This window comes from Salvelinus sp. IW2-2015, linkage group LG4q.1:29 (assembly GCF_002910315.2).
Source record: "Salvelinus sp. IW2-2015 linkage group LG4q.1:29, ASM291031v2, whole genome shotgun sequence".
In the NCBI taxonomy this organism is placed as follows: domain Eukaryota; kingdom Metazoa; phylum Chordata; class Actinopteri; order Salmoniformes; family Salmonidae; genus Salvelinus; species Salvelinus sp. IW2-2015.
In genome coordinates this window covers 3,667,434-3,688,576 of record NC_036842.1, presented here as the reverse complement: position 1 = coordinate 3,688,576, position 21,143 = coordinate 3,667,434, and the positions used below count along the sequence as shown (strand labels likewise).

General features: G+C 45.1%; 1 protein-coding gene and 1 pseudogene across 1 annotated transcript in view; one reads left to right on the top strand and one right to left on the bottom strand.

Annotated features, from left to right (window-relative positions):
* Positions 1-1,110: 1,110 nt before the first annotated feature.
* On the bottom strand, positions 1,111-14,179 carry LOC111962810 (dopamine beta-hydroxylase-like; annotated as a pseudogene).
* Positions 14,180-20,561: 6,382 nt separating this feature from the next.
* LOC111961265 (protein FAM163B-like) overlaps positions 20,562-21,143 on the top strand; it is a 45,076-nt gene continuing 44,494 nt past the window's right edge. Inside the window, exon 1 of the mRNA XM_023983406.2 lies at positions 20,562-21,135. The gene's annotated coding sequence lies outside the window, so the exon portion shown is untranslated. The remainder of the gene's footprint in view (positions 21,136-21,143) is intronic.

Sequence of the window (21,143 nt, the reverse complement as noted above, 5' to 3'; positions counted from 1 at the left end):
CATGCACGGGCTCACACACACACACACACACACACACACACTGAAATGTATCTAATCTTATTCCACCTCCTTAGACAGTTGTGACCGTAAAAAGAGGAGCCGACATACTTATAGGCGGCACGGTCACCATCTTCTGTAGCATTCTGATTATCTGGAGGAGACGACAACAAAAATACTCCGCAAACACATCCATTAGATTGTTCTCAAAACACGACACTATCCGACAGCGATGTCTTGTTTTTATGTCGCTTATAGTTGTCTTGTCTATGAGCTGAATACAGGGCAGAGGAGAAAGTCTCGCTTGACACCACCCATTGGGCACAGACGTCTATTCCACGTTGGTTCAACGTGATTCCATTGAGATTACGTTGAAACAACGTTGATTCAACCAGTGTGTGCCCTGTGGGCAGTATCTTGTTTCTATACCACTCCGAGAAGTCTGGAAACTGCTTAGAGGAGCTTGAGACATAGGAAAGAGTTGTCGTATTACAGGCAGACAAGTCTCACTTGACACACATTTTATGTTGCTCGAAATTGCATCTAGTCTAGTTCGAGGGATGAACTGAATACAGGAACAGGGAGAGAGTTGTAATACAGGCAGGCAGTGTCTTACTTGACACCAGTGTTGTGTTCTGCAGAAGCCCAAAAGATGTGTCTTACCTCACTTAAGCCTTGAGCATTTAGCAATACCCTAACAGATGCCAGACAGACAGTCAGCACTTACTAATACCCTACAGTACTTCACCTGACCTGAAACTGACAGAGAGAGAGAGAGCTCTGTCCAGGTGTTCGGTGGGTGGGTGGGTGGGCGGAGTGTGTGTGTGTGTGTTTCTTGTTTAAATGTGTTTGTTGGTGCATGTGAACCCTGTTACCTGATAGTGGGTGCTGAAATGCTTATCCTCCTGTACTACCTCCACCTCTTTTAATACATTTTTTTTATAGGTAATTTTGCTGTTTGCTTGAGTAATTGGAGATGCGGATTGTGAAGAGCATGTCTTGTGGGGTAGGTATGGGTGTCGGTGATTTCATGTTATTTGATTATGCAGACAATCTGGAGTTTTTGTAAACAGCAACACTGTATTTCTCCTAAAAAACTAGAAGAGAAGTAGTTCATGTCTCGTCAACCCTCGACCGGGTAAGAGTGGCGTGCATGTCGTTGACGTTAGTTCTGTATGTGCAGTTAAGGGCAAGGTCGAATCGTCTAGAATCTTACCAAACCGTAATCAAGATGGGACAAGACCAGAGTCTGAACAACTACTACGGTTAATTTGTTTTCTTTTTATACCCCTCTCCCCTACCCATATTCACAACAACTTTGTCAATATGACTTGTCCATTATAATTGATAGAATAATGTTATACCTAGGAGTAGCTTCCTCAACTTGCTCAATGAGCAATGTCGGAGTGGCATTGACTAAAATACAGTAGAATAGAATACGTTATATACATACGAAATTAGTAAAGCAGTCAGTATGTAAACATTATTAAAGTGACTAGTGTTCCATTATAAAGTGACCAGTGACTCCATGTCTATGTATACAGGGCAGCAGCCTCTAAGGTACAGGGTTGAGTAACCGGGTGGTAGCCGGCTACTGATGGCTATTTAACAGTCTGATGGCCTTGAGATAGAAGCTGTTTTTCAGTCTCTCAACTTTGATCCACCTGTACTGACCTCACCTTCTGGATGATAGCGGGGTGAACAGGCCGTGGCTTGGTTGGTTGATGTACTTGATGATCTTTTTGGCCTTCCTGTGACATCGGGTGCTGTAGGTGTCCAGGAGGGCTGGTTCGAGCCCAGGTTGGGGCGAGGAGAGGGATCCTGTTACACAAGGATTGGCAATCTACCTGTTTTAAGGTTCCCCGGTATTCACCGAGGTTGTCATCTCTTGTTTCATGATGGGCATGGGCACATGTAGCCTATATCACCGAGGGGGTTTTACGCATGGATGAATAGGTAATGTCAGCTCACTTTCGCTCGTCTAAAACGTGATATTTTATGAATAAAGCTTTGGTGATTCACTTTTTCCCCATGCGGTCTCAAACCCTTTATCAACGTTATTGACGACATTTACATGTTTGTCATTTGGCAGATGCTCAAGTTGCACATCTGCAGATTTTTCACCTAGTAGGCTCGGGGATTCAAAACAGCAACCTTTCGGTTACTGACCCAACACTCTTAACCGCTAGGCTACCATCCCCCTACTACTGGATTGCATTGGGCAGGACAAAACTAACAGCCTTCATTGAGAGGAGGGGAGGCTATGCTTGGTTTTTAATCAAATACAACGAAATGGGGGGGGGGGGGGAATCATCAGTTTATGTTTCTAAATAGGAAGTATACAGGCACCAAAAGCATAATACTCTTGTTCCATGCGGATATGGTAAGTGTGCGTCACGGCTGGCGTTTCGCTGTCAAAATTCATGCGATAACCAACCTTATTACTGCCAAAACCAGCTTTAGGTTTGTTTTAATTAGCACTTTGTTTAATGGACACACCTCAAATATTTCCTGAGCGCAACAATATTTCCTGAGCGCAACAAGCTGATAATATTAAAAGTAATTTTCCTTTTAACAATAGCTTTTTTTTCGTTTCAGTATGTTCAAGCCCTCCGTAGACTACCCTTACCCTAGGCCTACTATAACAAAGGCTGGCTCAACAGCAGTGCGTCGTGTATAATTTTTTTTTACCCTGGCAATTTATGATATCATTACATTTGACATGTATGTATTGTTGTTGTTTTAAAAAAACGAATAGATTGGTTGTTTTTAATTTTATGAAAACCAAACGTATTCGAACGATTCACCACCCTGGTTGTAGTGGTGAGAACGTCCGTGGCGCTCATGCAACGCAAATTCTGGAGTGTGAATGCTATCTGTAAGACAATTCCAATCTGTTTCTAAAACATTATATTTGGGAGCATTATAAAGTTAAGTGGACATTCTCTCGTTCTCTTTATGTTGGATCTTTGTCCAGTTATTGTGAAAAGTTTGGACGTGCATAAAACCCTCATAGTCTGCGTTGTTCGTTTTTTTTTTTTTATGTACTGTAATATGCCCACGGGGAGCAATTAAAGATGGTGCCTGTAAGTGTATTTAGACATAGCCTATTTAAAACAAGTTCTTGTTTCATTTTGTGTAGAATTATTCTCACTTTTTAGGCCTTATCAATAATGAATTTAATCTTGCTTATTGACTCTGTTTGGCATGTCCATGCTCAGCCATAATGCAATTTACAGTAGGCCTAGCCCCTATATCAGTATGAATGGTATGTATACACTGAGCGCACAAAACCTTTGAAAGTTTGTCTTTTGTTTGATGACCATGCGGTGAGCTATGCATGCCTAGTTTGCAAAAGCCCCGCTTGGTGACGCGGCATAGCCATACCTATTGCCACCTGTTAAGGAGCAGTCCAAGAGCATCAAGCATGTTTTGCAAGAAACACTATGCTCATATGCCTCTGATACATTACGATGTATCCCGGTTAGCTGGGACACACTCTCACCCTATCAAGGGTAATGCCCTATGCTTTTTCTCTCTCCTATCCATGACATCTCCAATCTAAGCAGAGCAAAGCAACAGGTTTATCACTCATCGTCATGCCCCTCCATGACCAGGGACACCCTGGTTAGCAGAGATCACTGTCTTTATAACCAGTCCTGTAGCCACCATTACACAGGGATCTGCTGACCTAAACATACGGAGAGATTTGACAGCCTGACCCAGTAGCATGTGGGAGGATAAATCTGAAATGCAACAAGCCGGCCACTCTTTTAAGATCCAGAGTGGCAGTGTCCCTCCTACGCAAACAGGCAATGTGTTTTTGGGGAAGTGGTGTGACCTACACAGATGCTCTGCACCCAAGGATTATATGCTTCATTGCAGGACTTTTTTGGGGGACAGAGGGAAGATCTCCAAAGGTCCAGGGTTTCTTGCCTGTCACAACCCTCTGTTGTGTAAAGTACTTAAGTAGAAATACTTTAAAGTACTACTTATGTCATTTTTTGTGGTATCTGTACTTTACTATTTCTATTTTTGACAACTTTTACTTCACTACATTCCAAAAGAAAATAATACTCATTAGATTTTGAATGCTTAGTAGGACAGGAAAATTGTGAAATTCACACACTTATCAAGAGAACAACCCTGGTCATCCCTACTGCCTCTGATCTTGTAGACTCACTAAACACAAATGCTTGGTTTGTATTATGTCTGAGTGTTGGAGTGTCCCCCTGCCTGTCGATAAATAAATCCAGGATTAAAACGGTGCTGTCTGGTTTGCTTAATATAAGGAATATACCCCCACCGGCAATCTGGTAGAATGTGAAATAAATCATGAGATAAAAACAAATAAATTCATATAACATTGTAAATCTACTGAAGACATCATATAGCCTCAGAAATGGTGACAAATTATTGATACACATTCATGGACGTAAAGGCCTGTTGGTTAAGAGTTCAGAAATGTCCGTTGCTGCTTTTTCCCATGTGTCCAGAGTGGACACCATGGCCCTGTGGATCCTGGCCGTGGAGAGCTCCATGAGAACAATTTCCTTAGATGTGAGCAGCCATTGTTGCAATGGTAACTGATGAGGTGGAATCCACCTTTTGTATAATCATTTTCTTAGCGGCTATGGTTCCTGCCAACCACACTCCGTTGGCGCTCTGACGAGTGCAAATCAGTCATCACAAATTAACATCCCTATTGGATCTAATTGCATTATTTTATCTATAAGTACAGAGATTACATCCTTGACTTTCCCCCAGAATTCAACCACCCCAGGCATTTCCACAGCAGATGCTGAAAAGTACCAAGGTCCCTCGTGGTGCAGAACTCACATAATGGTGATGGACTAATATACCCATGTGATGTCTTTTTATGTCATTTTTTTCCTCTATGGCTTTTTGAGGGTGTACGTCGCTTACGCAAAACCAGTCTTTAAGCATTTAGCCCTGTCACTGGGACATGTCTATTGTGCTTGAGGCTTTCTCATGGCAGCCTCTTGAGCCACTGGAAAGCCAAGAGATGTAATGCTTCTCTAAAAATGTATTGTATTGGGGCCCATGTATCTAGATTTGTATCGAATCGTCTTCATAGTCGTCAGGGATATGCATCTTTCCCTATCTTGAGAGAGTGGAGGATATTGTTTTGGAAAATACACTGAGTCTACAAAACATTAGTAACAACTTCCTAATATTGAGTTGCACGCCCTTTTGCTCTCAGAACAGCCTCAATTCGTCGGGGCATGGTCTCAACAAGGTGTCGAAGCATTCCACAAGGGTTCTGGCCCATGTTGACGCCAATGCTTCCCACAGTTGTGACAAGTTGGCTGGATGTCCTTTTGGTGGTGGGCAGTAGAAGTGTGTGGGTGAAATCAATGGGGAAGCCAAGCCAGGCAAACTATTTTACAACCAATTTTGCGATATTTTTTTATTTTCTCTATAACCCGTTAGAAATGCGTTTTATATGGCACCGTGATAGCCAATTTAACGCCGGTAAGCCATAGCCTGCAATCGTTTCACAGACAGTTCCAAAGTACAAGTGTCACACAGTGGCAGAATAAATTCAACCGCATCAAATAAAAATATAATGTTATTTGTCACATGCGCCCAATACAACAGACCTTACAGTGAAATGCTTACTTACAAGCCCTTAACCAACAATGCTTTAAGAAGTTAAGAAAATACATAAAAATAAGTGTTAAGTAAAAAATAGTTGAGTAGAAAATATAAAATAAAAGTAACAAATGATTAAACAGCAGCAGTAAAATAACAAGCAAGGCTATATACAGGGGGTACCGTGCCAGAGTCAATGTGCAGGGGCACCGGTTAGTCGAGGTAATTGAGGTAATATGTACATGTAGGTAGAGTTAAAGGGACTATGCATAGATTATAAACAGAGAGTAGCAGCAGCGTAAAAGATGGGTCTGGGTAGCCCTTTGATTAGCTGTTCAGGAGTCTTATGGCTTGGGGGTAGAAGCTGTTAAGAAGCCTCTTGGACCTAGACTTGGCGCTCCGGTACCGCTTGCCGTGCGGTAGCAGAGAGAACAGGCTATGACTAGGGTGGCTGGAGTCCTTGACAATTTTTAGGGCCTCACTGCCTGGTATAGAGGTCCTGGATGGAAGGAAGCTTGGCCTCAGTGATGTACTGGGCTGTACGCGCTACCCTCTGTAGTGCCTTGCGGTCGGAAACCGAGCAGTTGCCATACCAGGCAGTGATGCAACCAGTCAGGATGCTCTCAAAGGTGCAGCTGTAGAACTTTTTGAGGATCTGAGGACTCCACATACATTTGCGTTTCATCACAGTTAAAACTGGAGAGCAATAGCTATTTTGTTTAAATCCACAAAGAAAATATTGCATGCAACAAACAGTGACCCACACAGCATGGTCAAATGCAAGTTAAAGTTAGTTGGCACAGCTCATTTCACCATTGGTTTACTCAAGTTATAATAACATCCTTACTAAAATGATTTCAGAAGCAGCGAGATTAAAAAGGTCTAATGGGAAACACAACCGCAATGCACTTCCTCTTTGACATGCCATAGGCTAACTATAGGGATAAAGTCCCCCGGCGAAGCCCCGGAAAACAGACTCCGAGCACTCTAACTATTGATTCAAGACCACGGAGGTGTCGAAAGCGTTCCACAGGGATGCTGGCCCGTGTTGACTCCAATGCTTCCAACAGTTGTGTCAAGTTGTCTGGATGTCTTTAGGTGGTGGAGCATTCTTGACACACACGGGAAACTGTTGAGTGAAAAAACCCAGCAGCATTGCAGTTCTTGACACACTCAAACCGGTGCGCCTGGCACCTACTACCATACACCGTTCAAAAGCACTTAAATCTTCTGTCTTGCCCTTTCACCCTCTGAATGGCACATACACAATCCATGTCTCAAGGCTTCAGAATCCTTCTGCCTCCTCCCCTTCATCTACACTGATAGAAGTGGATTTAAAAAGTGACACCAAAAATGGGTCATAGCTTTCACTTGGATTCACTTGGTCAGTCTTTGTCATGGATAGTCTTACAGCCCGGAAAGGCTCGTTCCACCAGAGGTATGGCTACCTCTTAGGCACTGGTCTAAGGCATCTACTTATGGGAGATTTGTGCTATGACATGTTGTGGTGGTGTACCAGTTTTATATGGCTGTTTCCCCCACTTATTGTAGATTCAGAAAATGTCAGAAGGGACAATTCTTTTTAACACCCCAACCACTTCTTTCACCTTGTCAGCTCGGGTATTCGAACCAGCGACATTTCAGTTACTGGCCCAACACTCTAACCGCTAGGCTACCTAGTCGTGGCAGTTTAACAGTCTGATGGCCTGGAGATAAAAGCTGTTACTCAGTCTCAACTTTGATGCACCTGTACGTTCTCTGCCTTCTAGATGGTAGCGGGTCAAACAGGCCGTGGCTCAGGTGTCTGAGGTCCTTGATGAGCCCTTCCTGTGACACTGGTCGCTGTAGATGTCCTGGAGGGAAGGCCCCTAGTGATGCTTTGGGCTGACCGCACCGCCCTCTGGAGAGCCCTCCGGTTGCGGGCGGTGCAATTGCCGTACCAGGCGGTGATACAGCCCAGCAGTATGCTCTCAATGGTGCATCTGTAGAAGTTTGTGAGGATCTTAGGGGCCAAGCTGAATTTCTTCAGCTTCCTTAGGTTGAAGAGGCGCTGTTGCGTCTTCTTCACCACACTGTCTGTGAAGGGACCATTTCAGATTGTCAGTGATGTGTGCACCGAGGAACTTCAAGCTTTTGACCCTCTCCGCTGCGGCCCCGTTGATGTGGATGGGGGCGCGCTCTCTCTGCTGTTTCCTGTAGTCCACGATCAGCTCCTTAATTTTGTTGATGTTGAAGGAGAGGTTATTTTCCAGCCTCCACTCCACCAGGGCTCTCAACTCCTCCCTGCAGGCTGTCTAATCGTTGTTGGTAATCAACAAATTGAGCAGGATGATTTTACCTACATTTACATTTGAGTCATTTAGCAGATGCTCGCTCTTATCCAGAGCGACTTACAGTACTGAGTGCATACTCTTTCGTACTTGTCCCCCATTGGAATCGAACCCACAACCCTGGTGTTGCAAGCTGAGTCACATGGGACACCACAAAATTTCCCTGTATCTGCCTATATAATTAACATTAAGACCGTCACCTATTGTGAAGTGGAAATTGTATGATCTTCAATTAATATTTTCCAGGCGGTATTGATATGTATTCATTTGTGTTAGACCTGAGTTCAAATAGTTTATTTTTTCTTCTAATACTTTGAGCATTTGATTGAACCTACTTAGAGTGTCTGATGGGTGGGAATAGCACTTTTGGGAGTATTCTATTGGCTCTATTGCACCGGACAGGCTCAATCAAGCACAGCTAAAGTACTTGAAAGAAAACAAATACTATTTGAACCCAGGTACGGTGTGCTTGTTTGTGTGTGACTGGTGCCGTCCCTGGAGTGTTTGGTTACCTCAGCTCCCACGGCCCAGGCAGCCAGGATGTGGCGACAGTAGTTGAGGCTGGCTGGCTGGCTTCATCTTGGAGTCACAAGATCTGCTGTACTGGGGGACCGTAATCCATCTCAGGGGGATACACTCCATGTGGTGCACTATGGCCTTGTTACCTGGGGTTACCACTGACTTGTAATGGAAGGAAGACAGGGGGAGGAAGAGGAGGATGGGGAAAATGCTCTGGAATGGACTCCATCGTGTTGACTTCACTCATTCCTTAGCCCAATTCCAAATCAACTCCTGGCACCTATCCAAAAGATTGGGTGGGGCTACGCAATAAGGTTGGGGAGGGGTATTGTCATATTGATTACACTCATCCACTTATCCAATTTTCTTGGATCTATTCGAATGCCTAGGGGCTAGAGCACTGTTAACTGTAACCACCGATAAATCCACTATAATTGAGAATTTCAATAAGCATTTTTCTACGGCTGGGCATGCTTTCCACCTGGCTACCCCTACCCCGGCCTTGCGCTCCCCACAGCAACTCCCCCAAACCTCCCCCACTTCTCCTTCACCCAAATCCAGATAACTGATGTTCTGAAAGAGCTGCCAAATCTGGACCCCTACAAATCAGCCGGGCTAGACAATCTGGACCCTTTCTAAAAATTATCTGCCGAAATTGTTGCAACCCCTATTACTAGCCTGTTCAAACTCTCTTTCGTATCGTCTGAGATTCCCATAGATTGGAAATCTGCCGCGGTCATCCCCCTCCTCAAAGGGGGAGACACTCTAGACCCAAACTGCTACAGACCTATATCTATTCTACCCTGCCTTTCTAAGGTCTTTGAAAGCCAAGTTAACAAACAGATCACCGACCATTTAGAATCCCACCGTACCTTCTCCGCTATGCAATCTGGTTTCCTAGCTGGTCACGGGTGCACCTCAGCCATGCTCAAGGTCCTAAACGATATCATAACCGCCATCGATAAGAGACATTACTGTGCAGCCGTATTCATCAACCTGGCTAAGGCTTTCGACTCTGTCAATCACAACATTCTTATTGGCAGACTCAACAGCCTTGGTTTCTCAAATGATTGCCTCGCCTGGTTCACCAACTACTTCTCTGATAGAGTTCAGTACGTCAAATCGGAGGGCCTGTTGTCCGGACCTCTGGCAGTCTCTATGGGGGTGCCACAGGGTTCAATTCTCGAGCCGACTCTGTATACATCTCTGTATACATCAATGATGTCTCTCCTGCTGCTGGTGATTCTTTGATCTACCTCTACGCACCATTCTGTATACTTCTGGCCCTTCTTTGGACACTGTGATAACTAACCTCCAGATGAGCTTCAATGCCATACAACTCTCCTTCCATGGCCTCCAACTGCTCTGAAATGAAAGTAAAACTAAATGCATGCTCTTAAAACGGTCGCTGCCCGCCCGTCCAGCATCACTATTCTGGACGGTTCTGACTTAGAATATGTGGACAACTACAAATACCTAGGCGTCTGGTTAGACTGTAAACTCTTCTTCCAGACTCACATTGAACATCTCCAATCCAAAATTAAATCTAGAATCGGTTTCCTATTCCGCAACAAAGCATCCTTCACTCATGCTGCCAAACATACCCTCGTAAAACTGACTATCCTACCGATCCTCGACTTCGGCGATGTCATTTACAAAATAGCCTCCAACACTCTACTCAAGAAATTGGATGCAGTCTACCACAGTGCCATCTGTTTTGTCACCAAAGCCCCATATACTACCCACCACTGCGACCTGTACGCTCTCGTTGGCTGGCCCTCGCTTCATACTCGTCGCCAAACCCACTGGCTCCAGGTCATCTACAAGTCTCTGCTAGGTAAAGCCCCGCCTTATCTCAGCTCACTGGTCACCATAGCAGCACCCACCCGTAGCACACGCTCCAGCAGGTATATCTCACTGGTCACCCACAAAGCCAATATTCCTTCGGCCACCTCTCCTTCCAGTTCTCTGCTGCCAATGACTGGAACGAACTGCAAAAATCACTAAAGCTGGAGACTCTTACCTCCCTCACTAGCTTTAAGCACCAGCTGTCAGAGCAGCTCACAGATCACTGCACCTGTACGTAGCTCATCTGTAAATAACCCATCCAATCTACCTCATCCCCATACTCTATTTATTTATTTATCTTGCTCCTTTGCACCCCAGTATCTCCACTTGCACATTCATCTTCTGCACATTCTACCATTCCAGTGTTTAATTGCTATATTGTAATTACTTCGCCACCATGGCCTATTTATTGCTTTACCTCTCTTATCCTACCTCATTTGGACATGCTGTATATAGATTTTTCTACTGTATAATTGATTGTATGTTTGTTTATTCCATGTGTAACTCTGTGTTGTTGTGTGTCGAACTGCTTTGCTTTATCTTGGCCAGATCGCAGTTGCAAATGAGAACTTGTTCTCAACTAGCCTACCTGGTTAAATAAAGGTGAAATAAAATACATAAAAATACAGTTGGATTTAGGATTGGGCTTCGATGTTCCAGCCATAGAAACATAATTAATAAGAGTAATTTGAATTCTGTGGAATTACTCAAAGTAATTCTAATTTTAAGATTCCATCAATGTATAGGACTAGGTTTAGCGGTTTACCAACCATCGCGATGTGGTTCTTTGGCCTGTTGGGGGGAAGCTGGAAGATGTGACACCAGTAGGTGGTCTCCTGGGTGGAGATGATGACGTCGGTGTTCCGGACCTCCAGGGTCTGTATGTCCTGGGGCAGGGAGGGGGACGGGGTGTCGGAGCAGAGCAGGCGGGCTCTCTGCACCCCCGTCTCGATATGGGACGGTTTGAGCTGCTGGAGCAAGCGGATTGGCCGATTCAACACTCCGTAGATCAGGTGGACAGTGCCCTCCTGCCAATCACAAGCAAGCACAAAGATCAGTCTCTATATTATGCCTCTCTTTACCCGCTACTGTTCTCTCTCTCTTTATATCTCCCCTCTTTCTTTCTCCCCCTTCTCTCTTTCTTTTTCTCTCAACCCTTTTCTTTCTCCCTCCAACCCTCCCAGTACAGAACAGTATAATAATATGTTATCTCTATGTGTTAGCTCTCTGGGGTCACGGGTGCTATAAAAAAAATGCTCTTACCACCTGCCACTGATCTGTCTCTCTCTTTCTCTCTCTCTTTCACCTCTATGATGTAGTCTTGTGGGTCGCAGGTGCTGAAGGACCTCTTGAACAGCAGGGAGAATCCCTCAGGTGTCTGAGTGGCTGCCATCAGCTGGCAGTCCTGCTGGCTGTCCAGACTCACACGACCCTGACTGTCACTCCACGCATCCTGGAGTAACACAGAGAGTGAGAGAGATGCGCGCGCGCACACACACACATGCATGAACACACACACACACACACAAACAAACACACGCACAAGATGATGGTCAGATACAAGGTCCATTTTGTATGTTTCAGCACTATGGATAGCAGCACACATGCTGGACAATTGCAATTCAAGAATCCCAGAGTAAAATGTACACAGTTGAAACATCTCATAGCCAACTAAGTAGTTACATACAAATGTGACATCATTCTGTGGATGCCTAACCCTACGTTCAGGTGAGCAGGCAAGATACATACCCCAGGAGCCAATCGTAACAGCTGAGTCTGTCTCCTCCAATCACGTTGTCCGCATGTTACACGCCCCGAAATAGAACCCTCCACCCAAGACGAGTTTTCTTTTCTTGTATGATTGCTCTGGGATGGGTCGAAGAGTAAACACTCCAAAAAAGCCACACATTTAGTAAAAATCCCAAATTAACCAGAGACACTCCATGTGTCAGAGTTAGTTAGGCTCTGTGCACCTCAGTCTCCATTTTGGAGCGGTTTCATTGTGCTGTTGTGACCGCAGTGGTCCCAGGCTTTTAACAGATGTTCAGAGTTCTCTCTCTCTCGCCTTCTCATCCCTCACTCTCTCCCCTCATCCGTCCCTGTTGGACCTCCTCCCTGGTACAGGGATCAGAGGGGCCATTCAACATTCGTTTGGATAGAAGGAGCAGCTAAGCAGCGCCTCCTCATAGAGAGGCAGGCAGGCCCGGGACGGGTCCAGGCAGAGGCAGGAGGAGTGAAAAGGGATGTATAATGTATGTGTGGTGCCCTGCGATGGTTTAGAATAAACCACCAGATCCGCTCACTGAGATAAATATGGAGCGAGAGCGAGAGAGGAGGGGGGTTGGGCTGGCACACCGTTGTGACCTTTCTGCTCCCAACCAAGAGAGGGGGAGGGGTGGAAAGAGTGATGGAGGTGGTTTGGAGGGAGAGAGAGAGAGGGGAAAGGAGCTGAGAAAGGAGAGGGAGGGAGGGAGGGAAGGAGGGGAGGGCGGGAGAGAGAGGGAGGGTGCAGAGAATGATTGAGGTGGTGAGGTGGTCTGGAGTTGTGAAAGAGAGCCATGTCAGCCTGACCGAGCTGTAGATGGACGGACGGTGAAGTGTAAGGGATGAAGGGAGGGATGGGAAAAGAGATGGAGGGAGATGGAGGCTGGGAGAAGTGTTGGGTGGGCGAGTGTTTTGTCAGGCTATTGCTATGGAACTCATCAAGCCCATATAAGCCGGCTTCTCAGACATACAGGAGTGCTGGGAAAAGAGGACCCCACATAGACAGAAAGTAAGCTGGGATCATTCCTATAATGAGACTCCTGTCCTCACATGGAAAGTGCCAGCACTTGTTCTTTTGAGAGCATTGCAAAATGTAACTGATGTGAAATGTTTATTTTGAGAAAATCCGATTTTCTCCATGTTCATATCTGATGAGTCACAAGATGTATAGCTAACATTTGGATGATCATATGTTTGTAATAGTTTATTAAGTATACAGTATTTCAGGTCATTTGTTTTCACACTTGGTATCTTCATGTTTGAACATTCAACATATTTTTTTGTCTATATGCATCTATCTAATCTTGTGAAAAATTCCCCACTTTAGGATGATCACGACGAAGGCACATCCTGCCTGACTCTCTACCATCAGAATGAACCACCTCTTACATACAGTAAAGCAATACAGCGGGTACCAGCTACAATATGGCAGAACTGCTTTTTCCTTGTTCAAGCTTGTTCTGGGGGCAGCTTTGCCTCGTGGGCAGAAACAAATGGGATGGGTTAAGTTTAGGCAAGTTATCCCAATTTGGTTAAGGTTAGAGCTGTGCTCTCTTTCATCCAACCAGTCACATTTGTTATGCCGCCTATGCAGAAATCAAACCCGTAACCTTAGTCAGCATCACACTCTCTAACTACCAGAAACATGGTGAAAAGTAGTGCACCACATAGGAAATAGGGTTTGAGATACAAAGTAGGACTAGTGCCCTTCCTTACCCCAAAGTAGAACTAGTGCCCTTCCTTACCCCAAAGTAGGACTGGTGGCCATCATCCTACAGGACCACTACGTCAGCGTTGGTGAGTTCCCCGCGGTCGGACATCCCCAGAACCAGGCCGTGTTTCATCTCGCTGCCCCGCACCTCCAGGTACAGTTCCTGGAGGGGGTAGGAGATGTTCCTGGACAGGTGAAGGTGTCCACAGGGGTCAAGGGGCATGTGGTAGAGCAGCAGCAGGGGGGTGGAGGTGGGGATGGATCCTCCCCAGGAGGGGCTGGTAGCAGGATCTACCTGGTAGGAGGCTACCAGGATCACCACCAGGGTGGTTAAGACGGTCAGGTACACCAGAGTCACGTCCTGCAGCCACAGGTCCTTGTCGAGGAGACGCATAACCTGGGACACACGATACTCTGGATTGGTTGGTCGGTCAGTCGGTTGCTTGGTGAGTTGGTTGGTCCGTCAGTTGGCCGGTGTGTCAGTAGGTTGGTCTGTTTAAGGTAACTCCATCTTCCTCTTCTCTACCTTTATCTCCTCATTCAAAGGATGGTCTTCTTTGTTATACGGACTGTCAATGCGGAAGTATTCCTCTTCCTCTTGTCGGTCTTCTGTCGTTCTTACACTTTCAGTCCATTACAGGCGTCTGTTTTTTTTTCACTATTTACCACCCTTCACTATACTCTTCATCTCCAGGCGGTGTCCAATGCTAAAGTCTCAAAGTCTTTCACAGTATCCTGTCTTCTTAGTTCCTTTTTCAAAGTAGTCTTTTTCTCTTGATTGAATTTTATCGATAACTGGGCGCCAAATCTTTTTTTTCTCTGACCTGTCTCCTCTTGGTTGTTGTTTCTCCTTCGGAAATGTGACTGTCTCTGGGTCCCGACTCGTCCCTCTCTCTACTCCTAAAAGGCAATCCCATGTGACCTCCGACTCTTTATCTGTCTGAATGACGTTATGTTTGTTGACCAAAATGTGATTTGTTTTCTTTAAGCCCGTCGRGTCGAGCGCGATTCTCGACATCTGCCAGTCCGTAAGTGATCCGAATAGACCATGGACATTATCAATGGCAATCCAGTTGGACAAACTGAGTTTTATTGCCTATTCAATCTCCCCTGGTTTTGGCCCTTGTGGGCCAATTGGGGACGTTTGGCTGGATGTTAGGGTTGAAACGCTGTATCAATAAAATCACCTGGGAGCACGAACAGCGGAGTGCGGAGTTTTCCTTTTCATTGTTGAGATCACCTACAGTATAACTCCATCACCTGCGAAAAGGTACCTGGATGTGCGTATGTTCTTTAGCTTTAGTACAAGTCTGGCACTGAGTCTCTGACCTTTAGTCACTGTCTGTCTGATCCCAACATGTACACGGGCCATTGTAGGGCCAGCTAGGAGTTCTTCCTGACCGCATGACTTGACCAGGCAAAACTCTGGGACCTTGTGCCATAACAAATGCTTTGAGGTTATGATTTCAGGAAACGCAAAAAAAAATCGGTTTAGTTTGGTTTTGGTTTTAATTTGTTGTGACATGAAATCATGCCTTTCTCCATGCAAGCCAGACACTCAATGGTTAACTCCAGTTCGGACATATAAAGTTTGTGTGTGAACTATTTCTAAGATGCGTACTTTCAGTTTTTCCGAACTCACTTCCTTGTTCAAAAGAAGGGAGCTGGAACTGCTGATGCTACCACACGTGCAGCTCAAATACACTCCGATTTAAGGCGTTTACATGTCCTAATAATTTGAACGATAGCTTAGAAATCCAGGTGTTTTAATCGCCGTATGCTTACTTCGATTATGACCGTACGCCGATTAAGATAAGCAGAGTAAGGTGTTTACGTGACTAATGCCATATTCTGCCTACTGCCATAATCCGTTTAATAGCGAAACCTTAGTGTGCATGTAAATGTATGAGTGCATTTTAATGAACATGCCAGATGTAGTCCTGGTAGGGGGATAGAGTCATTATTTCCGTCTGGAGTAAGACAAAAAAGATCTGTAATGAGAATAGAGTGTGCGTGTGAGAGAGATAGAAGTACGCACACACATCTAGCTATTTGTCCTAGTTGCTGAAATCTCACCAGGTGTCAGTTTTCTAGGAACAATCACCTTTCACCTGGCTTTGGAGGAAGCTAATTCAAACAGCAGGATGCACAATATCTCTGAGGTAAAACAACATTAACTCTATTGTCCTGCTTTTCTGTATGTGTGTGTGTCTCTCTCTGTCTCTGTCTCTGTCTCTGTCTCTCTCTCTCTCTCTGTCTCTCTCAACACACCATTAACCCCAACAATTGTCCTGCCCATTCCTCCAGGGTTGAAGGAAGCAACAATCAGAACGCTATTAAATGTGTTTTTCTAAATCAAGAAACACGGACACCTTCTTGTTTGCTGAAAAGGTTAGCCTTAGCCCCCCCGGCCATCAGGGTTTGAAGGGTGAGGGTGTGAGCAAGGGAGGGATGAAGGGATGGAGGCAGAGGGAGGTTATGAGTGCAGCTTAGAGCCACACACACACACACACACAGCTAGAGAGGCAGCATGAGTAATGTAATGAGGGCCTGAGCCCCTGAGGCCAGGGGTCTGCTGGGATTGATGCCCTCTCACTCTGTGAGACGTGACAATACACAAAGGCACACACACACTGTATTGACTGTCTGACACTGTATTTATTCTCTTAATCCCTTACTGATGCTCCACTGATGCAGCTGCAATACAAAATACATGCCACAAAGGAAGCTGTGAACTAAAGATGAGAGAGAGAGAGAGAGCGAGAGAGAGGGAGAGTGGGACTCCCATATCTACTGGGTGAAATACCACAGTGAGAAAAGGGCAACCAGTGAAGAACAATTGTACTATTTGCACATCGTTACAACACTGTATATAGACATATGACATTTTAAATGTCTTTATTCTTTTGGAACTTCTGTGAGTATAATGTTTACTGTTAATTTATATTGTTTATTTCACTCTTGTTTATTATCCACTTCACTTGCTTTGGCGAGAGAGAGAGAGAGAGAGAGAGAGACCCTCTCTGGAACAAGCCAGTCACTCCTGGAACATCCCAGCATACTGTTCTCTTTTCAGACAGGACTGCATAGGAGAAGATAAAGCAGGATATGACATGACAGATCAGCACAGGACGGGACAGGACACTTCCTTACTGGTCTGGACATGGTTATCAGGATATGGTAAGACCCAGATGCAGACCGTGTTGAAGTAACAATGTTAATTACAGCAACAGAGGCAACGGTGCAGGATGGCAGGCAGGGTCAGGTCAGGCAGAGGTCGGAAAACCAGATGGAGGCAAAGGTACAGGACGGCAGGCAGAGTGGCCAGGCGGGCGAGTTCAAGGTCAAGACAGGCAAGGGTCAAAAACTAGGAGGGTGGGAAAAAACAGGAGCTGATAGGGAAAACGCTGGTAAGCTTGACAAACAAGACAAACTGGCAACGGACAAACAGAGGACACAGGTATAAATACACAGGAGATAATGGGGAAGATGGGCGACACCTGGAGGGGGTGGAGACAATCACAAAGACAGGTGAAACAGATCAGGGCGTGACAATGGGACAGTAACATAATATAGAATAGCACAGTATACATTAGGAACTAAAGTCTATATTGTTCAGTACAGAATAGATAAAATGTTTGCCATATTGTAGCATGATTTATAAACAGTATATGTGGCTGTAAGAAACACTATGTCACACTCACAGTGCAATATAGAGATATTGACCTCAGCTGACTACCAGCTGTTATTCTGTTCCCTCATTGGGCAACGTGTAGGGGGCCTGGGACCATAAAGGTTAACAATTACCATAGGTGTGTGTCCCAAATGGCACTCTATTCCCTACACTATAGTGCACTACTTTAGACCTATATACCCGATAGGCCCTGGTCAAAAGTAGTGCACTACATTGGGAATAGGGTGCCATTTGGGACACACACACATACATAGAGGTTAATTAACATCCAGTACCATAAAGCAGTCCTAGAGGGGCCTGTGGGTTGTCTGTGTGGAGGGGCGAACTGGAGTAACAGAACAGAATAAAATAACCTCCCTTCTGTCTCCCTCCATCTATGAATAATACAGAGCCTTGTCACTACAACACAGCCCAATCTCAGCCTCCCTCCTGTAATATTTGGAAGTTGAATAATTAATGCAATAAAAAACTTTTCTTCCCTCTGAGATGAGCTCTGGGGGTGAGGAAGTGAGGTGAGATGGACTGGGGGGGAGGAAGGGTCTGTGATCGTAATCGAATTAATGTTTTCTACCAGACACTGTCTCGTTTGCTTTTTCCATATTTTTCCCGATCCTTTGCTATCCAAATCGTCTCATTTTATTGTACAGTCTGTCTATATAGGGAAAACTGATACCTAGTCAGCTGCACAACTGACTGCATTCAACCAAAATGTGCCTTCCACATTTAACCCAACCCCTCTGAGAGAGATGTTGGGGGGCTGCCTTAATTGACATCCACGGAACAGTTGTTGTTAGGCATTAACAGCCTTGCTCAAGGGCAGAACTGCAGATTTTTCCACCTTGCTGGCGCAGGGATTCGAACCCGCGACCTTTTGGTTACTGGCCCAACACTCTTAACCACTGGAATACCTGCCGCCCCATATAAAGTAGCCGAATTCTAAAGCAATTATAATTACTGTAAACAGATTTGTGGGACGAAGAGATTTTAGAGAATCCATGCATCTTTTACAAATGCATATTCCTGTCTTTCAATGAAAACCCCTATTTTTGTGATCCATATTTGATTCAATTTAAATGATCAGGGAATACAGACAGTAAGGAATTAGACAGCGATATCTTATACCCCTCTCTACCTCCCCCCAACTTCCCGTCACCAACCATCCTTTATACAAATGGCGTTCCTAACTACCTGCTTCCCAGCGGGCCTCAGCACCCGCCTAATAGACATTTTGCGGTCTTTCAACGTTCAAATTTGTAATAGGTTATGCACATTTGATCTGCCGTCTCAGCAGTACCCAGCCATACCCTAGCTACCCAGTGGGACTCAGCACCCGCTAAGTAGCCCAGTCACTGATGATTACCATTCTGGCTGAAACTCCTGAAGCAGCTAGGCCCAGCAGATGGACCACTGCTTGTTTTGGCCCCCAGACACGTTGGTTGGTTGGTTGGGCTGGATGTGTTCTTTGTGTCCCAGTCTGCTCTCTCTGTTTCCACTCTTCTGCTCTAGCTCGCTCTTTCTGTATGGGTTCTCTATCTCTATGCTCTCTCTCTCTCTCTCTCTCTCTCTCTCTCTCTCTCTCTCTCTCTCTCTTCTCTCTCTCTCTCTCTCTCCTCTCTCTCTCTCTCTTCTCTCTCTCTCTCTCTCTCCTCTCTTCTCTCTCTCTCTCTCTCTCTCTCTCTCTCTCTCTCTCTCTCTCTCTCTCTCTCTCTCCTCTCTCTCTCTCTCTCTTTTGTCTGCACTCTCCTCTTCTCTCTCTCCTCTCTGCTCTCTCTCTCCTCTCTCTCTGCCCTCCCCTCACTCTTTGCACTTCGGTTACACTTTATAATAACTGTTATGAATAAGCCATTATAAATGCTTATAAGTATATATACATGTTTTATGCATTATTATAAATGTTGTAGGCTATAATTCATTATGAATTGAAAGGCTTATGGCGGTTATAAATGCGTGCAGCTGCTGTCCGTGGTGCTGAAACATACAAACTTCAATCAGTTGTGTGTGTCACATGTTGATGGGGCTGCTGTGAGAAATGTCAGAAATATAGAAACAGACTATGTTAATACCTACCAAAGTGTACAGAAACTTGCCGTGCGAGTAGCCTAGTCTTAGCCTGGTTGCCAGTCTGTTTAGCTAACATTCCACTCCTTGTACTCCATGTCATGTGCCAAAGGAAACTGACTGGCAACCAGGCTAGTCTAGCCTATTAAATTGCAGTGGTTCATAACCGCTTCATGAAAAGTGGGCAATTAAACTGATGAGTAGATCTTCTTATATAGTCGTCCTATCGAAGATGAGAATGACAGAAGTGGTGGCGAATCTAACTCTCACCACATCGACATCTTTCCGAAGCCTGAATCTCAAGAGTCGATTTCTTAATGACTCAACTTGCCACGGTCTTACCATTTCCATACTCTAAATGGGCATTTGGGCATAGGAGGACCGCTGATTTAACGACTAGTGCTCTCTGATCATCCGCGGTTTATCGGATTCAGCAGTGAGATTTCGTGTTTCGTGTGTTTTTGTTCCGTCTCCATCTCAACGCCTTCGATTGGAGCACCCCCAACGCCGATCATTTTAATGCCTACTCGTCTTAATTTGGTCTGCGAGCGCAAGAAAATAGGCTACAAAGCCAGGCTACAACGCGCAGTACACGACAATCAAACATTTTTGAGCGACTACCCTGCAGAAGAATCTGACCGAGTGTCAGCAATACGGGCTACAGTAGCTGGCTGCCTGGATTTACCAACTGCAGCCACAAGCGCCCGTGACCACATTACCAGTTGAGCCAAGACTTGTAGGGGAAAAATAACAGATTCAAATCCATGACTGTTATTTCTCAAAGAAGCCCCGAAGCCTGGAAATCTGACCCCTTTTAATGGTGAATAACAGCTTCGTGATATGGAGCTGTCGTGTTTCCCCCACATGACCGTTACACTTGCTGTCCTTATATGCGGTATCGGTGTAGGGTCCGTATTTTGAAGATACCAGGCAGTCACAATAGCCTACAACCTATCAAACTTAATCCAAGTGGATGCTGATGGTGCATGACTGCCGTATAAAAAAACACAGTTGGTCGACTCTTTTGATGTAGGTTATTTTGAGATTAGCATAAGCAGCTTTGGAGACGTTTATATTTTTTTGCGTTACATAGCATTGAAAGGAGCCTGGAATTTGCCTTAAGACTTTTCTATCGCCAACTGAATGAGGATATCGGAATGAGGGGAGAGCTACACAAGCAAAACAAATAAACAACGTGAAAATAACGAAAGGACAACAGCGATTTGAACGTGGTAGCTCGTGTGGACTCAACACTATTTCTTTTGAGGTGTTAAGAGTTTTTATTGAGTTTTTATTTCGTTGTGATTTTGGTAGACATTATGAACTCATTTTTTACTTCTTAARTCCTTTCCATAGTTCGTGTGACATAGTTCTTCGTGTAACGGTTTTGTGGACTGGTCACTTTGCGGAAAGGAAAGAGGTCACCATAACTGTTTTGGTTACGCTGAAGCAGTGGCAAGAAGCTAATCAGCATCACCCGAGGCTGCCCCGCGACCATTCGGGGTTTCATGTGCCAGCCTCACTGATGCTCGGAATAGAGCTCTCACGAGCCATSAACAACTCAGATGCGACCCGGTGCATTTCAAATATCTGCAAAGGTAAGGTG